We start from the raw sequence: 17634 nt of genomic DNA, 5'->3' as shown, positions 1-17634 counted from the left end.
CACTTTTTCGTGACTGACATCGGATTCTCGTGTTCATCGATTGTTAAACTCGACATGCAAGTGTGAGGGATGACAATTTTAGGCCAAGGTAGGATTTAAAAAAAAAAAAAAAAAACGATCATTCAGTTTAAGTATTGGGGAGATTTTCGTCCTTTCGCAGCCTATTTCCCGTAGCTCAGTAAATGAATTCTTTGACTACATACTTTCCAGTGCACTTATTCGTGACCAGCACCGTACTATAATGCTAATCTCTTGTTATACCTCAGCTTTCAAGATGGAGAGGTGTCAGTTTTACGCTTGGCTAAAATGAACCGTAGGCTATATTAGGACCGCATACTTAACATAGCACTTCTTCGTGACTAGCACCGTTTTCAAGTGTTGATCTCTTGTTCTAGTTCAGCATTCGAGATGGAGAGATGTCAGTTTTTACGCGTTGTTAAAATGATCAGATTAGGAGTGACAACCTGTCCTTATATGCGTGGGTTTGAAGCTGCAAGAGGCGGTTTGAGTTACTTAAAGCTACCAGGGGCTTTGGCTGGTCATCCACCCTTACTACTGGGCTGGTCATCTACCCTTACTACTAGGCTGGTCATCTACCCTTACTACTGGGCTTGTCATCTACCCTTACTACTGGGCTGGTCATCTACCCTTACTACTAGGCTGGTCATCTACCCTTACAGTACAGGGCTGGTCATCTACCCTTACTACTAGGCTGGTCATCTACCCTTACTGCTGGGCTGGTCATCTACCCTTACTACTGGGCTGGTCATTTACCCTTACTACTGGGCTGGTCATTTACCCTTACTACTAGGCTGGTCATCTACCCTTACTACTAGGCTGGTCATCTGCCCTTACTACTGGGCTGGTCATTTACCCTTACTACTAGGCTGGTCATTTACCCTTACTACTAGGCTGGTCGTCTACCCTTACTACTGAGCTGGTCATCTACCCTTACTGCTGGGCTGGTCATCTACCCTTACTACTTGGCTGGTCATCAACCCTTACTACTAGGCTTGTCATCTGCCCTTATTACTAGAGGCTTAGACTAGAAGTTAAAATGGAGCTGTCCGCCTTTCTTGGTTTAGGTCCTTATCAGTGGCTTTGGACATCCCGTAACACTTCTTTCATAGCGACTTACCCTTCACAGGCTGGTATTCGCTTTTGGTATTGATACGGTGTGTGTCTGTTAAACCGGCATAAATAACAGAAAGTAGAATGGTAAGGTGTAATGTGTAAAATAAATCGCTAGAGAGGAGATGTTACGACACCTCTCATCCCGCCTAACATACATGGGTTTGGATAAGACGATTTTGTTCAGCTCGGGAGGGATTAGTAATTCTCTCTCTCTCTCTCTCCTCCTCCTTCTCCTACTCCGCCTCCTCCTCCTCCTCACAACCTTCAACCCTTCTTCTTCTAACTGTCACTTTATTCCATTCTTCTCCCATCCACCTTGCTTTATCTTATCCTTTTTTTACCTCTGTCTGTCTTTCCTCTATTCTTTATCTTTTATCCCGTGCTATTTTCTTTATTTTCAGTTGTTCTTTTTCACTCAATCATCTCGTGACGTCTCTACTTTTTCTTTTACACTTTCACTTCTTAATTTTCCTCCTTTCATTATTTTTAGTCTCCTTTCTCTTTCTTACGTCTCTTGTCATCTCTCATCTTCCTTCTTGCTTCCTCTTTCCCCCATTGTTTCATTATCAGGTGCATTCCTTCTCGCCACAAATTTCTCTTCTCATCTTTCCCTTCGTCTTCTTCCTTCCTTCCCTCTCTTTGTCTTCATCTGTCCTCATCTTCCTTCCCGCCTCCTCTTTCTCCTGTTTTTCCTTCTTCCAACCCTCTTCTCTTCCTTTTAACAGCTCTCCCTTCTCATCCATTCCGCTCTCCCTTCCCTCCCTTCTTCCTCGTCTTCTGTCATTCTCATCTTCCTCTTCCTTTGTTCTTTTCCTTCCTCCCGTTCACTGTCATTTAATCCTTTGATGTTTTCCCTTTTCCTCTTCTTTCTTTTGTCTTTCTCCTCTTCCTCCTTTCGTCTTTTGGTTCCCTCTTCCCTTAGTCTTTCTTTCTATTTCCTTCCTTTGAGTCATTGTTTTCTTCCCGTTTCCCTTCCTTATTTCCTTTGATGAGCCATCCTCCTCCTCCTTCCATCCATCCATTCATTGTTCCTTCATTCTTTCATTCATTCCTCGTATCCACTGTTTCTCCCATCCTCCTCCTCCTCCTAGTATAATTCCCCCTCCTCCTCCTCCTCCTTCCATCCTTTAATCCTCCTCCTACTCCTCTTCCTCCTTTCTGCCACACGCTCCTCTAACACTACGTCTTCCCTTCCTTCCCCCTCTCCCCTCTCTTCCCCCTCCCTCTCCCCTCTCCAACACCCCTTCAAACTACCCCCAAACTCTGTGTTCACCCCTCCCCATCCCTCTCCCTTCCTTCCTTTAGCCTCCCTTTCCCCTACCCCCTCCCTCCCCCTCCTTTCCTTCCTTTAGCTCCCTCCTCCCCCCATTCTCAAACTTAGTCCAACTTCAGAAACTTTCTCTTCCCTCCCCCTCCTCCCCCTCTCCTCCCCCCTCTTTCTTCCCCCTCCTCCCCTCCCCCCATCTTAGGTCGCCACGCTGATAATCAATAAGACGGCAGCGGCAAGGAGTTCGTCGCCATTCGTCCCTCTTCGTCTCTTCGTCCCCCTTCGTCCTCCTCTCTCTTAATGACTCCCATGATCCCGTCCCGGTGGGCATAAGCGGGTCGCGGGGGATGATCGTCTTATTTCGCTTCTCCCGGCCCTATTTCCGCTCCCAGCCCTCCCCGGCTAATCCCAGGGCCTGCCAAAATCATTATCAATACCGCTTGGACCTCAGTCATGGTGTATTAGGCTGGTATATCGCTGGTATTTTGGGTATAAATGAAAGTGGGTAGGGTGGGAAGGAGGGTAGGCTATGACAGGTGGCGCCACGACTCCGGAGCGGCGGCTTAGGTAACTACGTCTCAGCTCGGGTCTGTTGCCCCCTCCTTCCTATCCCCCCCCCCACTTTTCCCCTCCCTCACTATCCCCCTCCCCCACCTCCCCCTACCTCCTGTCCCCCCCCCCCTTCGACCCCTTGCTTCTGTTGATCCATAAACTCTGGCCTGCCTTCCCTGGCGCCCACCCTTGCACTCAGTATAACACAATGTATATAACGCACCTCCTCTCCTCAAACCGCCTCGGGTGTACCAAACATTTTTAAAGATATTTTTTCCCTGTAGCCCAGTTCGCCAATTAAGCACATTATTTTTTTCCTCGGACTGTTTTCTGTTACTCATTTCGTATGATGTAAAAAATATCATACTGTCTATTCACCAGTTTAAGTAAGGCAGAAGATTGTTAAAATTTTCTGTAACCTTTTTCGTATGATATGTAGAAGATTTATAGATTTTAGTTCATTAAGGATGTATTTCAAATGTTAGGACAATACCGGTATGTTTTCCTGTTGGTACGAGGGTTTACATTTTCGTGTCATCATCATCATATTTTCGTATCACATCACTGTCATAGTTTCGTGTCACATCATTATCATATTTTCGTGTCACATCATTATCATATTTTCTTGTAGCATCACTATTATATTTTCGTGTAACCTCATTATCCTATTTTCGTGAAACTATCATTTTCGTTTCACATCTTTATCTTTTTTCATGTCACATCATTATCCTCCTCCTCCTTATCATCATCATCATTATCATCTGTGTCCTTATTCTCGCCTGTGAGAGACAAGGTCGGATTCAGAAACAAAGAAAGCGCAGTACTATATCCTTTTCACTTTAACTTGGCCCAGAATATGCTCCTGTGTGTGTTATTGATGTAAAATATTGTCACTTAACACGGCAGCATACAGGAGATTAGAGTCTGTTAGGTAGAATAAATCGGTAAGGAAGAGGTGTTACGAAGCTTCCTGTACCACCAGAATACCGTCTATCAAGCCGAATGACGAGGGATATGCGCCAGTCTTTCACAGATCCCTCTACTTCGAATTTTTAGCGGTAACTCAAAATAAAATTATGTAGAGCCATTTGATTATTAATATTAGGTTATTTTTACAAGCGTTCATCAATTCAGGATAGGTATATATGCCAATTTTATATATGAAATCGTGAGTTTTTATATCTCTTCTGATCCTTTTTAAATATATTCCTTCTAATACATTTTCTATTGTAACCTCATCCAGTCCTATTATCCTCACCAATTCAAATTATTTATACGCGTAGATTTTTTATATACTGTTTGTATGCCGTTGGTTATACATTTTCCCCCCTGCCTTTCGTAACTTTTCTATTTTAATCCTGATAGCCTGTAATGTACTTATATAAGATTTTCAGAGACTTAGAAATTGTATTAGACTGAGTGTGGAAGCGAGGAATTCCCTTTGGCTATTTTTCCCTGTGCTTTTCTTTGTTTTTTTGTGTGTGTGAGTTCGTGTTTGTGTTTGTGTTTATATTTTTTATGTGTATGTTTGTGTGCCTGTGTGATCTTTTGATGGTGTGTGTGTTTTAGAGTCTGTGTTCCAAGTATTGCCTCGCCCTCCAGCTTTCCCACCTCTCTTCTCACACTGCATCTCTTCAGTATTTCACCTTTATTTTGAAGTCGTGCATCTCTGTAGGCTTCAGCTTAATTCTTCTGCTAAATTCTTTACTTATTGTCCTCGTAAATCTAGAATTGTAACATACCGTCTTCAGTATTTCACCTCTGTTTTCAGTCCTACATCTTATTTAGGTGAGAGGCACTAATTTACATCTGTTAAGCCCTCACCTCTGGAGCCCTTGTCCCAGCACCCGTCACTTTTCACAGTTGACCTTTTCTGACCTCAATCCCTCATGGCTCTCAGCCCTTACCACAAGTCAGTCTCAGTCACCCTTAGCCCTCACTATCCCACTTTCCTTCAGCCCCTTTAATCCCTCACCCAGCCTCTAGTCCTTGCTTCAGCGCCTGTTTTTTATCCTGCCCTCAGTCCCTCACGGCAGTCAGTCCCCGTCTCCTTTACCCTTCAGTCCTCATTCAGTCTTTATCCCTGTTTCTCTCTCCTTTAATCCTTTCTCTGCTTGGGATCCGCTTATGGGCTGTATCCACCCTGATATCAGACGATTTTGTGCAGCTGTGGGGAATTCAAACACGCGGAAAGTTTGAAGTCTCAATTAACCATTTTATTGATTTTGGCGTTTTAAGGTATTCTGTTCAGATTTATATGGTTTGACCTATGGCGTAGCCTTTCCTGGCCAACACCAGCCCTCATTCATCCCTCCCAAGCCGTCCTCAGCCTTCACTAACTGTCAGCAACGCTCCCAACTCCCTCTTAATCCTCCCCAGCTCTCTCCAGCCCTCCCCAGCTTTCTCCAGCCCTCCCCAGCACTCTTCAGCCTTCCCCAGTTCTCTCCAGCCCTCCCCAGTTCTCTCCAGCCCTCCCCATCTCTCTCTAGCCCTTCTTAGTTCTCCCCAGCCCTCCCTAGCTCTCTCCAGCCCTTCCCAGCCCTCCCTAGCTCTCTCCAGCCCTTCCCAGCCCTCCCTAGCCCTCCCCAGCCCTCTGTTGCAGTGTGGATGTGGGTATGGTCAGAGGGGCCATCACTCACTTACCGGCGGACTGTGACAGCTGGGGAGGTGGGGGTTCACTGTCTCTCCCTCCCCCCTTCTGTGTGTGTGTGTGTGTGTGTGTGTGTGTGTGAGGGTTAGTACCATGCATTATACTCCCCATTCTGTAGAGGGAATTGGGATGATGATGATGATGATGGTGATAACGTAGCACTACACATTGTTGTTAAGGGAACCCTGCCTCTACTCGTTGTCATGGTGGATGCTAACGGAGACACTTTGCTTAGTGTACCAGGTGTAACTGTAAAAATGAAAAAGAATATAAATTGATAGTGGAATTTTAGGAAACCTGTAATCATATACTAACCCTTTCACTACGGTTGATCTCGAGCTGAAGAATAAGTGCCTGACTGTAGCAGGAGTTACTTATAATTCATCGTCTTAGTAAAGGACTTCGATAATTAATCTAACTAGTATTTTGTACTGTTTTATTCTGCATTCTAGTTATATACAATAATGAGAAACCTTAATGTTATGACAGCTATAAGACGTGTGAAACATAACGAGGCAAAACGTTCCATCATCATTATCACCATAGGATAATCCCCACTAAAATATGGGATGGGTAAGATCCAGAAGTAAGAGAAAGCACAAAGAAGTATGCTTATTTGTACGAGTATACTGTCCAGTGACGTTGGCCCCGCAGTCAGTAACACATCATTCACACTATCCACCAGTCATACAGTCTGGTATTGCCCCGTCCCAAGCCTCCCTTAGTTATTGCCCCATCCCAAGCCTCCCTTAGTTATTGCCCCATCCCAAGCCTCCCTTAGTTATTGCCCCATCCCAAGCCTTCCTTAGTTATTGCCCCATCCCAAGCCTCCCTTAGTTATTGCCCCATCCCAAGCCTCCCTTATTTATTGCCCTATCCCAAGCCTCCCTTAGTTATTGCCCCATCCCAAGCCTCCCTTAGTTATTGCCCCATCCCAAGCCTCCCTTAGTTATTGCCCCATCCCAAGCCTCCCTTAGTTATTGCCCCATCCCAAGCCTCCCTTAGTTATTGCCCCATCCCAAGCCTCCCTTAGTTATTGCCCCATCCCAAGCCTCCCTTAGTTATTGCCCCATCCCAAGCCTCCCTTAGTTATTGCCCCATCCCAAGCCTCCCTTAGTTATTGCCCCATCCCAAGCCTTCCTTAGTTATTGCCCCATCCCAAGCCTTCCTTAGTTATTGCCCCATCCCAAGCCTCCCTTAGTTATTGCCCCATCCCAAGCCTCCCTTAGTTATTGCCTCATCCCAAGCCTCCCTTAGTTATTGCCCCATCCCAAGCCTTCCTTAGTTATTGCCCCATCCCAAGCCTCCCTTAGTTATTGCCCCATCCCAAGCCTCCCTTAGTTATTGCCCCATCCCAAGCCTTCCTTAGTTATTGTATAGAAGGACAAATACAGTGAGATGTAAAGTGTATACTCGCAGTTATCACCGTATACACCGAGCCAGAACACAAAACCGTCTACCACCACCACCACCACCACCATCAGGTCTTGAGAGGGACGCCTTCATGTGGTAGCACTGATATAGCCGGGCAGTTGTGTTCACTAGTCATACAAACGTCCCTAAACTCCCTCTCTATACACTGAAAGGTGGTTTGTGGAGTGTAGGAGAGATGTAACTTCAGTCTGCAGTCCACTGGGTTCACAGCAGCTGCTACTAGGCCTATTTTCACCACCACACTATCCTACTCTCCATTACTACCACCACCACCACCATCACCATCATCACCACCACCACCATCATCATCATCACTACCCACTACCACCATCAGCACCATCACCACCACCACCATCACTACCCACTACCACCATCACCACCTCAACACCGCCACCACTATCACCATCACCACCGCCACCACCACCACCAGCTTACCCTCTCAACCAGACTGAGACCTCTGCCATGATAGATGATGCAACCCGCTCACAAAGACTGCTTTTTGACACACACACACACACACACACACACACACACACACACACACACACACACACACACACCTCTCTCTCTCTCTCTCTGGCTCTTGGAGAAGCTTTGAGAGAGAGAGAGAGAGAGAGAGAGAGAGAATCCTACATTCTCTTTGTTCTCTCCCTTTGTTCTTGCAGTGTATTTATTTATTTATATATTTGTGTGTGTGTGTGTGTGTGTGTGTGTGTGTGTGTGTGTGTGTGTGTATGCTGAATTTTTTTTCCTTTATACACAGGGTTATTACATTCCATTTCTGTGTCTCATTCTTCCATTCCTACCATTTATTTTCTACAGGTCTCTTATTGACGCCGTCCCAAACCATCCTTTGTCACTCTCTGCTCACCCTTTCACCCTGCTGCCTTCAGTGTGTCGCCCTAAAGCATTGTTCTGTCAGTTCCTCACCCAACCATCACCCTTCTCTGTCATGCTCTTCTGTCGTCATTTCATCTCACCCTTTCCACTCCTTTCCATCACCACCATATCGTCACCCTTCACCCTACCAACCCCACTCCAAGTCACATCCCCATCAACCCTACCACTGTTCACCCTGACTTCTCTCATTCCCCCAACCCTACCACAATGCACCCTAACCTCACCCTCCCACAATTCTCACTTACCTCACCCTTCCACAATTCTCCCTTACTTCACCCTTCCACAATTCTCTCTTACCTCACCCTCCCACAGGTCACCCTAACCTCACCCTCCCCGCCCAGTCTAACCCCACTGTCTCAACCCTACTTCATTATCAGTTTACTAACCTTGCCTTTGTCCTTCCTACCCTGCTTCTCTTTCTGCCTGTCCTTTCTTACCCATTGCTTCTGCCTACAACCTCCTCCCTCCTTACCTCAACCTCTGCCTTCCCACCCCCACCCCCTCTGTACCTTCCCATTCTCACCCCACAACACCCCACCCCACCCTTCCCCTCCCTCTCTAGCTCTTTCAACCTCACCCTACCTCTGATTCCACCCCTCTTACCTCCTCCACTCTACCTCTCCCCTCCCTACCTCCGTACCCCTCTCCCCTCCCTTTCCCCTCTCCCCTCCCCTTCCCACCCCTAACCACCCACCCCCATTCCCCCCGACAAACTTTCAAACTTTCTCGCCAGCCACCCGCCGCTCACCCTGCCTTACCCTGCCTCATCCTGCCTTACACTCCCTATCCCTGCCTTCCTGAGCCTCTCTGCCACCAGCATCCTGCCTTTACCTGTCACCCTCACCGTGCTTCACCCTGCCTCCCCATGCAATACTGAAGTTGGCGTGGAGGCTAGGTAGAGAGGTAAGGCAAAGAGAGGGTGAAGCAGAGAGAAGATAAGGCAGGGTGATGCAGAGGGAGGAAGGGTGAGGCAGAGAGAGGGTGAGACAGTGAGTGGCGGCCATGACAGATGACTACAACTCCGTCCTGCCTCACCTCCCTGCCTCACCCTGCCTCGCCACCCTGCCTGCCCTCTGGTGGCGGCACCGTTCACCTGCCTGCCGCCTGCCTAGGGCCGCCGTCCTGCCATCTGGCGCGTCGGAGTGGAACCTTGCCTCACCTCTCCCTTCTTCACCCCTCCCTGCTCTTCCTCTGCCTCACTGCTACCTCTCCGTGCCTCACCCCCTGCCTCATCCTAACCCCTTGCCCAATCCTTACCCCTCCCGGCCTCATCCCCCTGCCTCACCCTCCTGCCTCACCCCTAGTCCTTGCTGCCTCATCCCCCTGCTTCACTTCTTTCCCTTCTTGCATCATTTCTGCCTCACCCCTACTCCTCCTTGCCTCGTCCCCCTGCCTCACCCCTACCCCTCCTTGCCTCGTCCCCCTGCCTTACCCCTACCCCTCCTTGCCTCATCCCCCTGCCTCACCCCCTACCCCTCCTTGCCTCATCCCCCTGCCTCATCCCTCCTTGCCTCGTTCCCCTGCCTCACCCCTACCCCTCCCTGCCTCATCCCCCTGCCTCACTCCCTATCCCTCCTAGCCTCATCCCCCTGCCTCACCCCTCCTTGTCAAGTTCCCCTGCCTCACCCCTACCCCTCCTTACCTCATCCCCATGCCTCACTCCCTACCCCTCCTTGCCTCATCCCCCTGCCTCACCCCAACCCCCTCTTTGCCTCATCCCCCTGCCTCACCCCAACCCCCTCTTTGCCTCATCCCCCTGCCTCACCCCAACCCCCTCTTTGCCTCGTCCCCCTGCCTCACCCCAACCCCCTCTTTGCCTCATCCCTACCGCTCCCTGTCTCATCCCTATTCCTCTCTGCCTCACCTCTACTTCACCCCTCCCTGCCTCGTCCCCTACTCACCTCTCCCTGCCTCACCACCTACTCACCGTTCCCTGCCCCACCCTCTGCTCATCTTTCCCTGCCTCACCTCGTACCTCAACCCTCTCCCAGCCTCACACTCTACTTCACCCCACTCCTCCCTGCCTCACTCCCCTACCATACCCCTCCCTGCTTTACTTCCTACATCACCCCTCCCTGCCTTACCTCCTTACCTCACCCCTCCCTACCTCATCCCTACCCCTCCCTGCCTCACTCCATACCCCCCGTTACTTCATCTTCCCCCCCCTTCCTCACCCTTTGCCCCCCCTGCCTCACCCTTCCTACCCCTCCCTTCTTCACCCCTTATCCCTTCCAGTCTCACTGTCCATCCTTATCTCATCCACCTACCCCTCCCTGCCGCATCCTCTGCCCCTCTCTGCCGTATCCCTTGCCCCTCTCTTCCACATCCCCTGCCCCTGTCTGCCGTATCCCCTGCCCCTCTCTGCCGTATCCCCTGCCCCTCCCTGCCACATCCCTACCTATCCTTACCTCACCCTCCTACTCCTCCCAGCCCTCTCCTTGCCTCATTCCTATTCCCTGCCTTCTTCACCTCCTTCCTTTCTTGTCTCCCCCTTCCTTCCTTCATTCTTCCCTTTCGTCCCTACATCCCTCCCTCCCTCCTACACCACCTTCCCTTACTTCTCTTCTATCCTTGCTTGTCTCACCCTTTCCCCTCCTCCCTCACTCCATCTCACTCCCTCCCTTCCTAACTCCTCCTTCCATCGCTCCTCCCTCCCTGCCTTCCCATCCCTGTCTCAGCCCCCCATCTCCCTGTTTTCCCTCCCTCCGTTCCTCTTCCCTTCCTGCCTCATTTCCCCCTCCTTACTTCAGTCCTTCCCTCCACTCCCTGTCTGACTTCCTTGCCTCCTTGACTCTTTACTTCCTCCCTGCTCTCTTCCACATCTCTCCTGGCGTGCTCCTCTCCTTGTCTCTCTTCACTCCTTTCCTCCCCTCCGTATCCCCTCCCTTCTCCCGTCCTTCCTCCCCCTCCCATCCTTCCTCCCCCCTCCCTCCCTCCCTCCTTTCTCCCCCTTCCCTCCTCCTTGGCTCCTTTCCTCCCTGCCCGTTCCCTCTCTCCCTTCCACCCTCCCTCGTCCCAACCTACTTTCCTCCCACTCCTTCCTGCTTTCCTTCCGCCCTCTTCCTTCCTCTTCTTTCCGTTCCCTTCCTCTCTAATTACCATTTCTGTCCTCGTCACTCATCGATTCTTCTCTTTCCCAACTATTCGTTCCATCCTCCTCCATCCCTCCTTTCTCTCTGTCCTCCCTTCTTTCTCTATCCTCCTCCATCCCTCCTTTCTCTCTCCATCCTCCTGTCCTTCTCTATCCTCCTCCATCCCTCCTTTTTCTCTCCTTCCTTTTATTTCCTTCCACACTCTGCACCTCCATCTCATTCCCATTGTTCTTTCCTCCCTTCTCTCCCTCCCTACTTTCATTTTCCCATTTTCTTTTCTATACTCCCTCTTTTCCTCCTCCTCCTCCTCCTCTTGCTTCTCCTCTTTTCTTTCGTAATTTGCCTCCCTTCTCTCTCCTCGTTACTTCCTCTCGTCTCGTCTCTCCTTCCTTCTTTCCCTCCTTCCCTTGTCTTTCTCCTCGTTTTTTCCTCCGATTCTCTCCTCCCTTTCCCCATCCCTTGTTTCTTATCTTTGGCTCTTACGCTTCTCCCTCCTCTTCTCCCATCTTCTAATCTCCCTCTTTCCTCTCCTTCCCTCCTTACATATCTCCTTTCCTCCCTGCCTTCCCTCCTCTCCCCTGCTGTTCTTCTCTCCTGCTCTTCTCTCCTTACATCCTTCTCTCTCACCCACTTTCCTTCCTTCCATCCTTCCTCCTTCGCTCATTCCCTTCCTCAATGTACCCTCTTCTGTGTCCACGTTCATAATCAGTTTGACCCTGTGTGTGTGTGTGTGTGTGTGTGTGTGCTGTTATATTATCTCCATCTATACTTCTATAGTAATTACACTTATCAGTATTCTGCATGATGGTCCCAGACTTCATATTACAATCAGATTAGTATAATGAATGAGTAATAGAATGAGAGAGAGAGAGAGAGAGAGAGAGAGAGAGAGAGTTGAAGTGTTGGTATTGAAGGGTAGAGAGAGAGAGAGAAGTGAAAGTGTTATGTGAGGAGATATTGAAGTGTAGAGATAGAAGTGGAAGTGTGTTGTAAGGAGATACTGAAGTGGAGAGAGAGAGAGAGAGGGGGGAGGGTGGAAGTGTCGGTACTGAAGTGTAGAGAGAGAGAAGTGCAGTTGTGTTCTTTTCTGCATTATTTATTCTTCCAGTGTCTTTTTATAATAACATAAGTGTGGGCAATATACCGCCTCGTTATAGTTCACCGTATACCAGACCATCGTATATTAAGCTGATATACTGGGACTGAATATTATACCTTCCATATGTTATACTCTACCCTCTATAACCCTCTATAATATTCTTCCTATAACTCTATAATATTCTCTCCCAACTCTCTCTCATCCCTCGGTTTACGGTCGCCTATAGCAAGTTTTATAGCCTCTCTCTCTCTCTCTCTCTCTCTCTCTCTCTCTCTCTCTCTCAAAGTCTGCCCTGTTCAAGAGAAAATGTTAAAATTGCCGTCTGTAACTCCCGAGCGAAAATCTTGTTTGTTGTGAGTGATGGGTGCATTGGATTGCTTGGGAATTTCCGTTTGTTTCGTCTGGGTGTCATATTGTTTCGAGTTCTTTCCGAGGCGTATTTGGATTTGATGGGAAAATGTGTTGTCTTGTGAATTGATTTTGTTGTTGTTTTTGGTATGTTTCTTGTTTTTTTGTCCATTTTTTTATCGTTATTCTTTGTTTTCTTTTCCTTCTCTTATATATATTCTTCTTTCATCCTCCTCGTCATCATCATCATCATCATCATCATTATCATCATAACCACTCTATATCTCACCTCTACTTTCTTCCACCTACCTCGTCCTCCACTTCTTCTATTCTCTTCCACGGCGTTTCTCCACCCTCCTCCTCGACCCTCCTTCTCTCCTCACCTTCTTCCACCCTTCTCCTCGACCGTCTTCCACCCTTTCCTCCACCTTCCTCCTCGATTTCATTCATCTTCCTCCATCATTTCCACCCTCTTCTTCCACCATTGTCCACCTTTTCCACTTCTCACCCTCTCCTTCTCCTTCACCCACTTTATTCCACCCTCTTCCATCATCCAGCTCCACCCACTTCCCCTCTCCACCCTCTTCCACCCTCTCCTTCATCTTCTTCCGCCATCTCCTCCTTCCTATACCTTCCACCCACTCCTCACTCCTCCACCGTCTTCCAGTCTCTCGTCCTCCCTCCACCATCGTCCACCACACTCCACCCTCTTCTACCATCTCCTCCACCTTCCACCCTCTCCTCCACCTTCCACCCTCTCCAGTTTCTTCCACCCTCTCCTCCCTCCTCCTCCACGTTCTTCCACCCACTCTTCTTCCACCCTATCCTACCTCCTGCTTCACCTTCTTCCACCCACTTTTCTTCCACCCTATCCTCCCTCCTCCTCCACCTTCTTCCACCCACTCTTCTTCCACCCTCTTCTCCTTCCTCCTTCACCTTCTTCCACCCAGTCTTCGTCCTTCCTTCACCTCCTTCCACCCTCGCCTCCACCTTCTTCCACCCTCTCCCCCCCCCCTCACAGCAGCAGCCTTCCCTTTAACATGAGTTGAGAAAGTTTGCTGGCTACTGTTACCAAGGCTCCCTCGCTCCCACTCTCACTCTCTCACTATCTCTCTCTCACATTCACAGTCTCTCCTCTCTCTCTCTCTCTCTCTCTCTCTCTCTCTCTCTCACACACACACACACACACACACACACACACACACACACACACACACACACACACACACACACACACACACACACACACACATTCACAGTCTCACCTTGCTCTCTCGCTGTCTGTCACATTCTGTCTCCCCACTCGCTGTCTTTCACATACTGTCCCCTCCCTGTCTCACATTTTCATTCTAATTCTCTCACTCGCAATCCCACTTTCCTGGCTCTCCCATTCTTAATCTCTCTTCTGGCTTTCTCCCGTTCTCTCTCCCTGTCTCTGCTGTTCTTTCACACTATGGCTCACTCTCTCTCTCTTCGCTCGCTCTATTTTTCGTTGTCTGTAATTATCTCCTCTCCCACTCGCTCATTCTCACTCTAGCTGTCTCCTCGCTCTCTCTCTCTCTCTCTCTCTCTCTCCTCCTCCTCCTCCTCCTCCTCCTCCTCCTCCTCCTTCCCAAGGGACCTATGCCGCTCTTATTCTTTCTTTATTGTTTCTTGACCTATTTAACATCCAGTCTTCCTTCCTGTATTCCTTCTTTCATCCATTCCTTCCTTCATTTCTCTTCCTTCAGTCCTTCACTTCCTTCCTTACTTTCCTCCTTTCTTCCTTCCTTCCTTTCCTCCTTTCTTCGTGTTTTTTTCCTTCCTTTCTTCCTGTCTTTCTTTCATTCACTCCTTCATTCATTTCCTCCTTCATTCTCTCTCTCATTACTACTCTCGTTTTCTGTTTGTTCTTCATTTTCCCGTTTTTCATCATCTTCATTCATTTCCATCATATATCTATCGACCGGTTTGATTTTTTTTTATCTATCTGCCTTTGTGTGTTTATTGGGTTTCTCTCTCTCTCTCTCTCTCTCTCTCTCTCTCTCTCTCTCATTTCCATTCTTTTCACTACTACTCTCTTTCTCATCTTTCCTCCTTCCTTTATTGCTCCCTTCTTCCTCCCTCTAATATTTTCTTTTCCGAGTATTTGAAGGGGAAGGATGAGAGAGAGAGAGAGAGAGAGAGGGGGGGGAGGGAGAAGGAGAGGGGAAAACTTTATCCCAACTCTTAAAGTCTCTCTCTCTCTCTCTCTCTCTCTCTCTCTACTTCTTATGTATTTATATTGATTTATTATATATATACGTATATAATATAGTTTCCCGTCTCTTATCTTTTTTCTTCACCCTTCCTCCATCACTCCATTTTCCATCCCTCATCCCTCCCTCTCCCTCATATCTCCCTCCCCTCCCCCCTCACTTCTGTCTTCTCTCCCCCCTCGCTTTTCTCTTCTCTCCCTCCTCGCTTCTCTCTTTCCCCCCTCGCTTCTCTCTTCTCTCCCCCCTCGCTTCTCTCTTTCCCCCCTCGCTTCTCTCTTTCCCCCCCTCGCATCTCTCTTCTCTCCCTCACACTTCTCTCTTCTTTCCCCCCTCACTTCTCTCTTCCCTCCCCCTCACTTCTCTCTTCTTTCCTCCCGCACTTCTCTCTCCCGTCACTTCTCTCTTCCCTCCCCCTCACTTATCTCTTCCCTCCCCCTCACTTTTCTCTTCTCTCCTCCCGCACTTCTCTCTTCTCTCCCCCCTCACTTCTCTCTTCTCTCTACCCTCATTTCTCCACCTCCCGTTCTTCTTTTCCCCTTCTCTCTCCTTTTCTTATACTGTCCTCCCCTCACTCTCTCCCCACCCGCACTACCTGATACATCTCTTTCTCCCTCCTTCTCTTCACCCTTCCCTCCCTCCTCCTCCTTCCTCTCCTTCCCTCCTCCTCCTCCTTCCTCTCCTTCCCTCCTCCTCCTCCTCCTCCTTCCTTTCCTTCTCTTCACCCTTTCCTCCCTTTCTCCCCCTGTCCCTCCCTCCCTAACTCCCTAAATAATTTCTCCCTTCTCAATTTTAAGATACCCTCCCGGCAGCTTATCTTTAAGACTTTCCTCCTCCTCCTCCTTCTCCTCCTCCTCCTCCTCTTCTTCTGCTTCTTCTTCTTCTTCTTTTCTTCTTCGTCTTGCAATTTTTAGTGTTTTCCTATTCACAAGTTTTTTTTTTTTTTTTATCGTGTTTCCTAAAGAGCTGAAGATAACTTAATATTTGGATGTCTTTAAATGTGTGGGTAGAAGAACATGTGGGTAAATTAGTAAGAATATATATAGATCATTGAAATACACAGTAGATAGTAATGAATGAACAGACATAGGATTGGGTAGGTGCCGTAGGTAGAGATATAGATGCATAAAGAATTCCAAAGACCGGACACACAAACTCTTGAGGTCTTTTCTGGTTGGCTCGGCTGTAATAGAAGACTTACTCTCTATTTACGAGCAGGATAGATGGATTGAAAGACAGATAGACGACAGATAGACAGACAGATTCCCAGAGAGATAGATGTCTTGTTTCAATAAATAGACGGATAGTATGAGAGGTTAATAAATAGTAAAATGTGTACGAAAATGAATTGTTAGATGAATTAACATTTTACATAAATAGATAGATATAGATAGGTGTAGATAGATAGATAGATAAATAGGTAGGTAGATAGATACGTAGATAGATACATATAGTCCCTATCTAATAATGTCTCATCTCCACATGTTTCCAGATTGACATTTACATATAATGGACAGTAATGAGAAATGTAACTTTATTCCCTCCATTGTTACAGCGTCTGTTTTCATTCTTGCTGGCTCCAGACGATTTTATTTAGCTTTACCCTTTCCGAATCGTGAGGTTTGGATGAAGTCTTTACTGATGTTTTGTCTTTACTGATGTTTTCAATACGAGAGGCCGCCCTGAGCAAAGAAAGAGTGCTGAGATAACAAGGGTAACCAATCAAGCCGTCACCGTACCAGAAAGGGATAGTTTTTCGTGTCTAATAATGTCTCAGATCCATTTTATTTTCAGACTATAACATATATTGATTTTGTAATTGTGGAGAGTTGTAACATCCTTTTTTTTTCAGATTTATACATTAATATATGAATAAAATCTACATTGTATCGAAGTGTATTTTAACTAATTCGTGTCACAACTAGACGACCGGTCATATTCAAATTGGGAGGGCTTCCATACTCCGTTCACGTTAACTTGGCCTAAAATTATCATCCCTCTATCTTGAATGCTGAGCTGTAACGGGAGATTAACCCTGATATATAGTGCTAGTCATGAGGAAGTGCTGTGGGGAGGATGTAGAGCTGTAGGATTGTCGTTTTTATTTTATTTTTGCCACTCAGCTCCCTGGAATAAACTGCAAAAGGATGAAAGTATGGGCCAAGTTGAAGTGAATGAATTATAGATTTTTTTTATTTTTTAGTGAGGGCTGTACCTAACGACCTCACTTCGAAAATTCTCAGCTCAGTGAAATCGTCTGGAGGTCGCAGTAAAAATCCAAGAAATACCACTAGATTGAATAGGTTAATAGTCGAAGAGGTGTATTAATATCATAGTGCTCACGGATGTACTACTAATATTCACCTATTTGAGTTAACATTTTTTTTCAGCTCCCGGTGAGTTTTCAATCTGATTCCCATATATTTCTCTCCTTACAAATCACGTTATTAATAAGTAGTAATAAAATAATGACCTGGATTGTTCAGCGATTGTTGTATGTCGTTGTCTTGGGGGACATTAGGGTATTTTCCCTCATCCATAATAAATAATAATATTTTTGTGGTAGGTGGGGGCGCTTACCATCCACTCACTCGATGTAGTGCTGCTCTTGGGTGTCTGCCCTTTCCTCTCATCCCTCCTTTCCTTCCTTCCTCTTCTGTCTTTACTTCATTCTTTCCCCATCCTTCTGCCTACGGGTGACTTTACACTTCCTCTTTTGTCTTTCTTTCATTCTTTCCTGTTAATTCTGCGTATGGGTGATTCTACACTGAGTGACAAGCCAAATGGTTTCCTGTACACCAGAAAACCATGTACTACGCTGGGTGGTAACCATATAACCAAATTATGGCGCCTAGTGGTTTAGTGGGTAATTGCGGCGCTCCAATCGGATTGAGTCGGTGAAGGTTTATATCCAAGGGATGGTT

Source organism: Coenobita brevimanus, chromosome 63 (genome assembly GCF_032717465.1).
Source record: "Coenobita brevimanus isolate Jiangsu-jjx chromosome 63, ASM3271746v2, whole genome shotgun sequence".
NCBI classification, from domain to species: Eukaryota; Metazoa; Arthropoda; class Malacostraca; order Decapoda; family Coenobitidae; genus Coenobita; species Coenobita brevimanus.
Note: the sequence above shows the minus strand (reverse complement) of the source record.